Source organism: Schistocerca nitens, chromosome 2, assembly GCF_023898315.1.
Source record: "Schistocerca nitens isolate TAMUIC-IGC-003100 chromosome 2, iqSchNite1.1, whole genome shotgun sequence".
NCBI lineage: Eukaryota > Metazoa > Arthropoda > Insecta > Orthoptera > Acrididae > Schistocerca > Schistocerca nitens.
Window position 1 is genome coordinate 608,595,350 of NC_064615.1, and position 10,124 is coordinate 608,605,473.

General features: G+C 41.8%; 1 non-coding gene across 1 annotated transcript; it reads left to right on the forward strand.

Annotated features, from left to right (window-relative positions):
- The first annotated feature begins 5,274 nt into the window (after window positions 1-5,274).
- Trnal-caa (transfer RNA leucine (anticodon CAA)) lies at window positions 5,275-5,349 on the forward strand. Its single transcript has one exon. It is a non-coding gene; the product is annotated as a tRNA-Leu (tRNA).
- Window positions 5,350-10,124: the final 4,775 nt, after the last annotated feature.

Genomic DNA, 10,124 nt, shown 5'->3' on the forward strand with positions numbered 1-10,124 from the left:
GAGGATTCGAACCTCCGGCGGGAGTGGCCGCGCAATCGGTGACTTGGCGCCTCTAACCGCACGGCCACACCGCGCGGCCTAAAAAATGTCGCATTGGAACCCCTCTAGATGGCGTACAACTGATACTAGGTGATCATATGACTCTTCATAGCTGACCCAGTCATGACAGTGAAGTGCTGTGTGTTTGCCAGCCGGCTGTATGGAAAGCGCGATGTACACTCTGAAACGTCCCCTTTGAACAATTATACATGACTGTGCTTAAACTGACACACAAAATTTTTAGCGCAACGCAATCTGACTTTCAAAAATCCCTACAAAAGAATGGCCCTGACTAACATTAACCTATACCTTTCACAAATCACTTACCTCACCAAAAATCTTCGTTACTCGAAGTACTGCAATACAGCGAGCGCCACTACTGCCAGCTAAATAAAAGATTCAAACTACTGAAGGCACTAACTACTGATAGGCATAGTTAGCAAATGAAAGATTTTGATAGAGAACAAACAATGTATTTACCTTAATAGTCATGATATATAGAGCACTTCATGATATCCAGTATTACAAATTTCAAAACACCGCCATCTCTCTCCCCACATCCACCACTGCTGGCGGCTCACCTCCAACTGCGCAACGCTACGCGCTGTTCACATCCAGCTGCCGCTGCCCAACACTACAATGGCAGACAGACAACAATGCAAACTAGCCACAGACTGCACACAGCACAGCCAGTGATTTTCATACAGAGCGCTACGTAACGTTGCCAATAAGAAAACATAAACAGCCTACTTACAACTCATGCTCATAAATTAAGGATAATTGCAGAATGTGGTGCCACACAACGTGGCACTACACAAAACTGGCGCTAATAGCATAGGCACATAGGGAACACACACGACACAGATCTGTAAGTCCACCGTATTGGTGATAAGCTGAGAAAACCGTCCCGAAACATATGTGCTACAAAACGCCACTGCTTTCTGCGCATGTACTCCGAGATCAATATGGGATATGATCTCCATGCACACGTACACAGGCCGCACAACGGGTTGGCATACTCTGGATCAAGAGGTCGAGCAGCTGCTGGGGTATAGCCTCCCATTCTTGCACCAGTGTCTGTCGGAGCTCCTGAAATGTCCTAGGGGTTTGTAGACGTGCAACAATACGTCGACCGTGAGCATCCCAGATCGCTCTATGGCCTTTACGTCTGGAGAACAGGCAGGCCACTCCATTCGCCTGATATCTTCTGTTTCAAGGTACCCTTCCACGATGGCAGCTCGGGGGAGCCCTGCGTTATCATCCATCAGGAGGAAGGTGGGACCCACTGCACCCCTAAAAAGGCGGACATACTGCTGCAAAATGACGTCCCGATACACCTGACCTGTTACAGTTCCTCTGTCAAAGACATGCAGGGGTGTACGTGCACCAGTCATAATCCCACCCCACACCATCAACCCACGACCTCCATACATGTCCATGTCAAGGACATTAAGGGTTTGGTATCTGGTTCCTGGTTCACGCCAGATGAAAAACCGGCGAGAATCACACTGTTCAGGCTGTACCTGGACATAACGTGGGAGCACTGTTCCAATGACCATGTACTGTGTTCTTGATACCAGGCTTTACGGGCTCTCTTGTGACCAGGGATCAGTGGAATGCACCTTGCAGGTCTCCGGGCGAATAAACCATGTCTGTTCAGTCGTCTGTAGACTGTGTGTCTGGAGACAACTGTTCCAGTGGCTGCGGTAAGGTCCCGAGCAAGGCTACCTGCAGTACTCCGAGGCCGTCAGCTGGCACTGATGGTGAGATATCGGTCTTCTTGTGGTGCTGTACACTGTGGACGTCCTGAACTGTAGCGCCTGGACACGTTTCCTGTTTGCTGGAATCGTTGCCATAATCGTGAGATCACACTTTGTGGCACAAGGAGGGCCCGTGCTACGACCTGCTGTGTTTGACCGGCCTCCAGTCGCCCTAGTATTCTATCCCTCATAACTTCATCAATATGTGTTCTTTTGAGCCATTTTCAACACACGGTCACCATTAGCACGTCTGAAAACGTCTGCACACTTACCCGTTGCACCGTACTCTGACATGCACCAACACACCTCTGTGTATGTGGACTGCTGCCAGCGCCACCGTGCGACGACCGCATGGTCATACCCCGAGGTGATTTAAACCCGCAGACCGCCAACCAGAGCGTTGTTTCGCCATGTATCAGCATTATCCTTAATTTATGAGCATGAGTGTGTAAAGAACCGAGCCGACAGGGACAGGAAACAAGTACCGCGCCTTGCCAATGGCAGTTGGTTTCAAACTCGACAGTAATTCCAGCTGTCGGTGAATTTAGGCCCATGTCAAACAATTTCTGAAAGAATATAGCGAAGGGAACGGTATGCAGTGGACATTTGGAATCGTGTACAACCTACAGGACCATAGCTCGCTGCCTCGAACAAAGCAGCAAGACTTCAGTGGACCGCCCTCGTGGTCGTGCGGTAGCGTTCTCACTTCCCATGCCCGGGTTCCCGGGTTCAATTCCCGGCGGGGTCAGGGATATTCTCTGCCTCATGATGGCTGGGTGTTGTGTGCTGTCCTTAGGTTAGTTAGGTTTAAGTAGTTCTAAGTTCTAGGGGACTGATGACCATAGATGTTAAGTCCCATAGTGCTCAGAGTCAACTTCAGTGGACCAGCCGACAAGAAAGTGGATAGTAGCTGACTGCAAGCGAAGAGTGTGGTCCGCCGAGTAGTGTTTTTCCCTCTTTTTTAAACGACGCAAGGTGGCGAGTGCACCGCAGGTGCGAGGGATCTGGTGTCCACGATGATGTCGCATTGACTTCATAATTGTGCAGACGCTCCGACTCGCTGCTAATGGCTTTGGGAACTTTAATCTTGTCAAGGAAAACTCCCATTAGCTGTCTTTAGCTAGACACAGCGTCACATGGTCTTACGAAAGTGCTGATAACCTACATCCGCTTAAGTTACTGTCCGTCCCTGTACTATATGCGAGAGCGACATGGTCTATCGAACAGTGGTAATGCAGACTGGAGTATGACTGCGTGATATGCTACTGATTTTATTGGTATTCATCAGAGAAGCGATAGAAAACACAGTAGCAGGCCTCTGCCAATTACATGCAACGTGGACAGATTTATGTTTAACGTGACGTGTGAGGCAATAAGGCAAATGTAAAGCTACAAAAATATGAAAGTGAAATTCTTGAAAGCTACAGCCAACCTACAGCCCAGTGATGTTGTTTTGTTGTTGTGGTCTCCAGTCCGAACACTGGTTCGATGCAGGTTTCCGCGTTAGTCTATCGTGTGCAAAACCCCTTCATCTCCCGATTACTAGCGCAAGCTACATCCTTTTGAAGCTGCATCTCTTGGCCTCCCTCTCCCTCAATAATTTTACCCTCGCCCTCCCCTCCCTAAACAAAGACACACACACACACACACACACACACACACACACAAACACCAGCCTTCATGCCTCAGGAGGCAACCTATCAACCGATCTCTTCAAGTTCTACCAAAATTTTCTTTTTTCTCAATTTGATTTAGTACCTTTGCTGTAATGATTATCATCCACATTTCACTTGCTACAAGGCTCCATTCCCCACAAATACCTCCAGAAAAGACCGCCTAACTAAAAATTTATATTAGACGGTAACAAATTCCTCTTCCTTCAGAAGTGCTTTCTGTGCTATAGCCTGCCTGCATTTTATATCGTTTGAACTTTGGTCATTATCAGTAATTTTGCCTTCCAAATAGCAAAACTCTTTCAACACTTTTAAACTCAAATTTCCTAATCTAAATCCTTCATGTACCGATACGCGGTACAAAATATTAAATCGTGTGACGACAAGTCGGACACAAAACGAAGTAAAACGAAAATTGTAAAACTTCAAATTGTTGAAAATATCTCGTTCTGAGACTCCGAAAATGCGTGTGTAATTAACTGTCAGAAAGGCAATTTGTGATGGAACGAAATAATAACGAAGCAAAATACTCTATAAGATAACTGTAGAATCTATGTAGCAGTGCAATTGTTCTTTTACTCGTTGGTGCAAGAAACCAAAAAGACCAGCGTTATTAGACACTCTCTGTCCTAGCCTTGAAGAAAACGCAAGCTGCAGTGGCCATTTCGCATTGTAAGTTGTGAATTTTAAAGAATATATTGTAATTTATGCTAATTGCGCATTTTTATTTCATGAGTAAAAATAAGGTTTCTTTTAAGGTTTCCATTACACTGGATAAACAACAAGAACGGCCGAATCTTGCGTAGGAACAAATTTTTTATAATTTCATTGCGTTCCGTCATCAACGCCGCTTTAAAAGACGAGCAATCATAATTAGTAAAGAAAAGGAAGTGCCTACATTAATTTATTTCATATTAAAGTAAAAACTAAAAACTTTCAGTTCAGTATAGACATTGGCCCCTTCTCGGCAAAATAAAGATTATTTCCATTAAAAAGGAAATACTTTCTTTAATTCAAAGGTTTCTTTTAATTAATTTCGCTACGGTAAAGATATCCTGCAGCAATGTTTTATTGTGATAACACGAAATATAATCCCTGAAATTACGTCTACGCTTTTGTCTCTATGAACGCTTCACGTAGACATCAATTTTGCAGTAGATTCTAAAAAGCGCCTCACGCAATTCTGTATTAACAAGGCGGCGAGTCGCGTGCTGTTAAGTAATCAGAGCTCAGAGAACTATTTTACGAAAGTATAGATTCCGGTCCCCCATATTATCATCATTCTTTCTTGTGTCCGTTCCGAAAAATAAGTGCTCTATTCACGCTCTTTGCCGGCCTTAGTGGCGGAGCGGTTCTAGGCGCTACAGTCTGGAACCGAGCGACCGCCACGGTCGCAGGTTCGAATCCTGCCTCGGGCATGGATGTGTGTGATGTCCTTAGGTTTGTTAGGTTGAAGTAGTTCTAAGTTCTAGGGGACTGACGACCTCAAAAGTTAAGTCCCATAGTGCTCAGATCCATTTGAACAATTTTCCACGCTCTTGCCGAGCGTAAATATCAGTGTAGTTAGACGTTATGATTTTCTTACACTCTTTTCGACACATTCGATGAGGACACCGTAAGTATACTTGAGACGGTGTCCGGACCGGCGCGGTAGCGGTGCATTCATCATCGGTTTAATTCGACAGCATTCGATTTACCTTGGTTATCGTTTTTGGATGTTTCCAGAAGAGCTTCTGCTAAGTTTGGAAGGTAGGAGACGAGGTACTGGCAGAAGTAAAGGTGTGAGGAGGGAGCCTGAGTCGTGCTTGGGTAGCTCAGTTGGTAGAGCACTTGCCCGCAAAAGGCAAAGGTCCCGAGTTCGAGTCTCGGTCCGGCACACAGTTTTAATCTGCCAGGAAGTTTTTGGATGTTCATCTTATTACCTCTTTTCAAGACACAATCCATTTTCATTCCACTGCTATCGTAAACCCTTGCCATCTCGGAAAGTCACTAGCACGCCCCGAAGTTTTTATTTCATTTCCCTCTTCAAATTTCTTCTTCCTCCATTGCTTACTTCAAGAAAAGACCGAATACGATAACTTCAGCTAACGCTGCAACCCCGTCTTCCGCCCCATCATTGCTTCCCCATAGTGCCCTTCGACTTTTATACCTGGCGTCTGGTTTCAGTAAAAGTTGTAAACAATCTTTCACTCCCTGTGTCTTATCACTGCTACATACAGGATTTCAAAGAGTATATTCCATTCAACATTGTCAAATGATTTCTATTAATTTAAAAATACTATAAACGTAGCTTCGTCTTTCTTCAACCCATATTCTGTTGGTACTGCATCTTGGGTTCCTTCATTTGCGCAGAACCCAAACCGATCTTCCCCGAGGTCGGCTTCTACCAGTTTTTCCGTTTATCTGTAAATAATTCGTGTTAGTATTTTGCAACCATGACATATTAACTGATAGTTCGGTAAGATTTACACCTCTTATCACCTCCCTTCTTTGCACTTGCAACTGCTGCTTTCTCCTTGAAGCCTATGGGTATTTCGCCTGTCTTATACATCTTGCACACCACGTGGAATAATTCTAACATGACCGGCTCTCCCAAGGATCTCGACAGTTCTGAGGAAGTGCCGTCTATTGCAGAGGTCTCGCATTGGCACGAGTCTTTCAGTGCTCTGTCAAATTCTTCTCGAAGTATCATATCTCCCAACTCTTTTTCATACACTTTCTTTCCCTTTCTATAATACTAGCTTCTCCAGTGTAGTTTTACACCTTTCAGCTTTCCCTCCATTATTGAGTTCTCTCTTGCCCTGTCGATTTTCATACAACTGCTTTTCTTTTCTCTAAAAATCTCCTTAATTTTCCTGTAGGCGGTGTCCGTCTTTCCACTAGTTACTCGTGCTTCTTCATTCTTGCATTTCTCGATTACCTGGGCCTGCTTTGCCATTTTGCACTTCCTATCAGTCTCACTCTTTCCTTTTTCTTACTTCATTTGCTGAATTCTTGTATTTTTCTCCTTCCGTCAGTTACATTCAATATCTCGTGCATTTACCGTGGATTCCTACTTTGCATTGTCTTTTTGATTATGTGGTCCTCTGCTGCCTACACTACCTAAGCTCTAAAGGCTATCTAATTGTCTTCTACTGTGTTCTTTACTCCCGTTTCAGTCTATTTTTGCTTAACGCTCTCAACGACGTTTGGTTCTTTCAAGTTATCTAGGTCTCATCTCCATAGTTTCCTACCTTTCTGAAATTTCTTCCAATTTAATTTGCAGTTCGTAAAACCGATAAATTGTGGTCAGGGTTCACATCACCCCTGGAAATGTTTTGCTGTTTAAAATATGGTTTTGATGTCTCTGTCTTACCATTATGCAATTTATTTGAAACCTTTATGTGTCTCGAGTTTTCATCCACGCATACAACTTGCTTTTATGATTTCCCCCTGTCCATAATCTCCAACTATTTTTCCTTCTCTTCCTTTTCCTACTATCGAATTCCAGTCCCCCACCATATACATAATCGTCTCCTTTCAATTTGGATTGCAAATAACTATGCTCACTACCAAACACATCAAGTGCATGATCAGCATAAACACCTCTATATTATACCAAAGAGCCAAAGAAAAAGCAGGAAAGTTGCGTGGTTGACTACTACAATGGATCTGGTCCACAAGATCTGCCCAACATAAGTTATAAGCATATATTTATAATTAGCTAATTACTTAAACAATTTTGTTTAGATAATTGATCTTGATTGTCCACCTCCACAGCTGATTGCTTGGTGTTGATGACTGCCAAGTGGAGGACCCAGCTTCGATTCTTGGTATTGTCAAGGAGTTTTCCTTGGTGAGAGGAGTGCTACGGGGTGCACTCACCCTCGTGACGCCAGCTGCAGTGCTACTTGACCGAATAATGCGGATTCCACGGTCTGAAAAATCTGCAAAACGACCGGGAGAGCTGTGTGCTGACCACATGCCACTCCATACTGTATATCGCGCACTACCACAGGGCAGAGGATCACACTGCGGCCGGTAGATACCCCTCGGGTCTACACGGCCTGGCCGGAAGCTCTTTCTTTTTTAACTGACCTTGATTAAGCCACTAGTCTTGAACGTAATGAATATACGAAAATCACTGTGATTCACTAGCTAAGCTGAAGAAATCGGAAACTCAACAACTTCATAGTCACAACTAATGCAGCAACACACAATATACACATCAGTTTTACACCAGAATATTTAATCATATTCGCATCTTTTTCTCAGACAGAGAAAACAACCTGCTAGCCAATGGACTAACACCCATCCCAAGAACACTCAGGGTCATCAGATTAAGCTTAATTGAACAAAAAAATCTGTATGTGAAAAAAATTATTGAGCTTTTGGACTGCTTCAGATAGTACCAAGCTATAACAATTTCGTGTTTCGTAATAAGACCTACATGCAGCGTAAAGATCTTTCATTGGGTTCAAGAATAGGTACAATAGCATATGTATATTAATCATCTGAAACAGTCTCAAAAGTGTAAAAGATATTATAGTTGCAATAAAAAGACATCACGTGTAGGGAAGTTTCACAATAACGTAAATACAGTTGCAGTTCAGAAGACTATGAGACACGTAACAAGTGAACTACGTGGAAAGAAGTAAGATGACTGAAAAACACTCAAAAGCATAATAGAGCACAGTGACACAGCATATAATGAAGGGAAGAAACAAATGGAATGCTTCGTGTGTAACGAAAGATGCCCAATATACTGACGAAACACTACATTTTCTCTAAAAAATCATAGCAGAAATATAAAAACGGAACAAAAATATTTCGAGCAAAATTCGAAGTCCAGCCAAATATATATATTTCCTAATCACTGATTATATAAAGAAGTCGACCTATGGTACTATTATATACCTACAGGTACCAAATCTAAGATCCCATCCAAAAATGTATAAAGAAGGCTGCCCAATAGGATTCACTGTCAACTTAAGAAATAACCAGAGATCTGCAAGAAAACATCACATAAACTTAACCATATAGTATCCTAGTCATATAAATACACAGAACACTATTAATTAAAAATAGTTAGCAGTTAATTAAAGAAATTAAGAATATCCTTCCCCAAACAGCCCAGATAGTGTAATACTACATTATAAATCTATTTTCAAACACACCCATCCGAACAGCACTCAAATTCATCATACTTAGCTTCATTAAACATACAGAGCTATCTCTGACAACAATTATTAAACTTCTGAACTGCTGCAGCTAATACCAAGCTGTAACAATATCACACTTCATAATAAAATCTGCATGCTGCATAAAGATCTGTCAGTGGGTTCAAGTACAATAGATAAAATTGGATATCTATATTACTTATCTGAAACAGAAGATCCTGTCCATAAAATCATTCTCTATAGATAAAGTTATTTACTGTAAGTGTTACATTGAAATGAAATGATCATATGACATTGATGGCAAGGCATACATTGCTCTTGGTGGATTGTGACAAAATTATTACCAACACCCTTCTACACTTAATGAACAGTATAGCAATACAACATTTATTTTTAAATGTGAGGAATCAATTATGTTATTAACTTCCAAGATCTGAAAGTTAATAAAGAAAACAACAAAGACACCTTTAAAGTCCACAGAAAAACGACGACAGACATCAACATACACAGGCGACATTGCCACTAAGTAGCACACAAACATGTTGCACACAGCACAGCAATTAACATAGCCCATAAAATTCGAATTGAAAAAGTTTCAGAGTGTGATGAACTTAGTACTTTGAAACAAGAAGCTCAACAAATGGCTGTAATGACGCATTTGTTGTTAAAGAAGGGAAACAATAAAAAACCAGCTGCTACATAGAATATAGAAAACTTCCACTTCATGGATAAATGGATTAGTAAACTTTCCTTCAAAATAACTAATATATTCAGACCATACACCACCAATATCTGTTACACAACACAAACCACTGTGCAGTACACACACACACACGCACACACACACACACACACACACACACACACTCACAGGCAGATAAATACACACACAATAAGACATGTATAAAATAAATGCAAAGTCCTCTACACAGGCCAAACTCGATAATACTTTCAAAAAAGATAATAGAGAACACATAATTCCTGTCACACACATTATTCTAAAAAGGCGACAGCCACCCAAATTAAAGACATTAGGCTTCCATCGTGTATAATATTACAAATGATCTTCCTATATTACATAAAATTGTAAAGTAACAGCAAAAGGACTTGAATGAAGAAATTAAGCTTTTCATTAATAGCACAATACATAGTAACAATTACTGAATGACAAGTGGGAAAGTAACGTAAACTTCTTTAAAAATTTCTCTAGTGTTGATTGCTTGTTCCATTAATAGTGAAGAGACTTAGGTAATGTTGCGGTGACCCGACTCTTGCTTCAGTTAAACTGGGAACAACAGCTTTTGAAAATATGTGATACCAGATCCCACTCAGTAACACTCCATTTTCTGAAAAATGTCTCGCCGTTATATTGACTTGAAGTGATTGGTCGACTGTGCGTAATGTTACCGTCTCACCGCGCTTATGCTAGTTATCACTGAGAATTACATTAGTGTATCAACCGATTTGAATAATTATTGGCATTCATTGGCTAC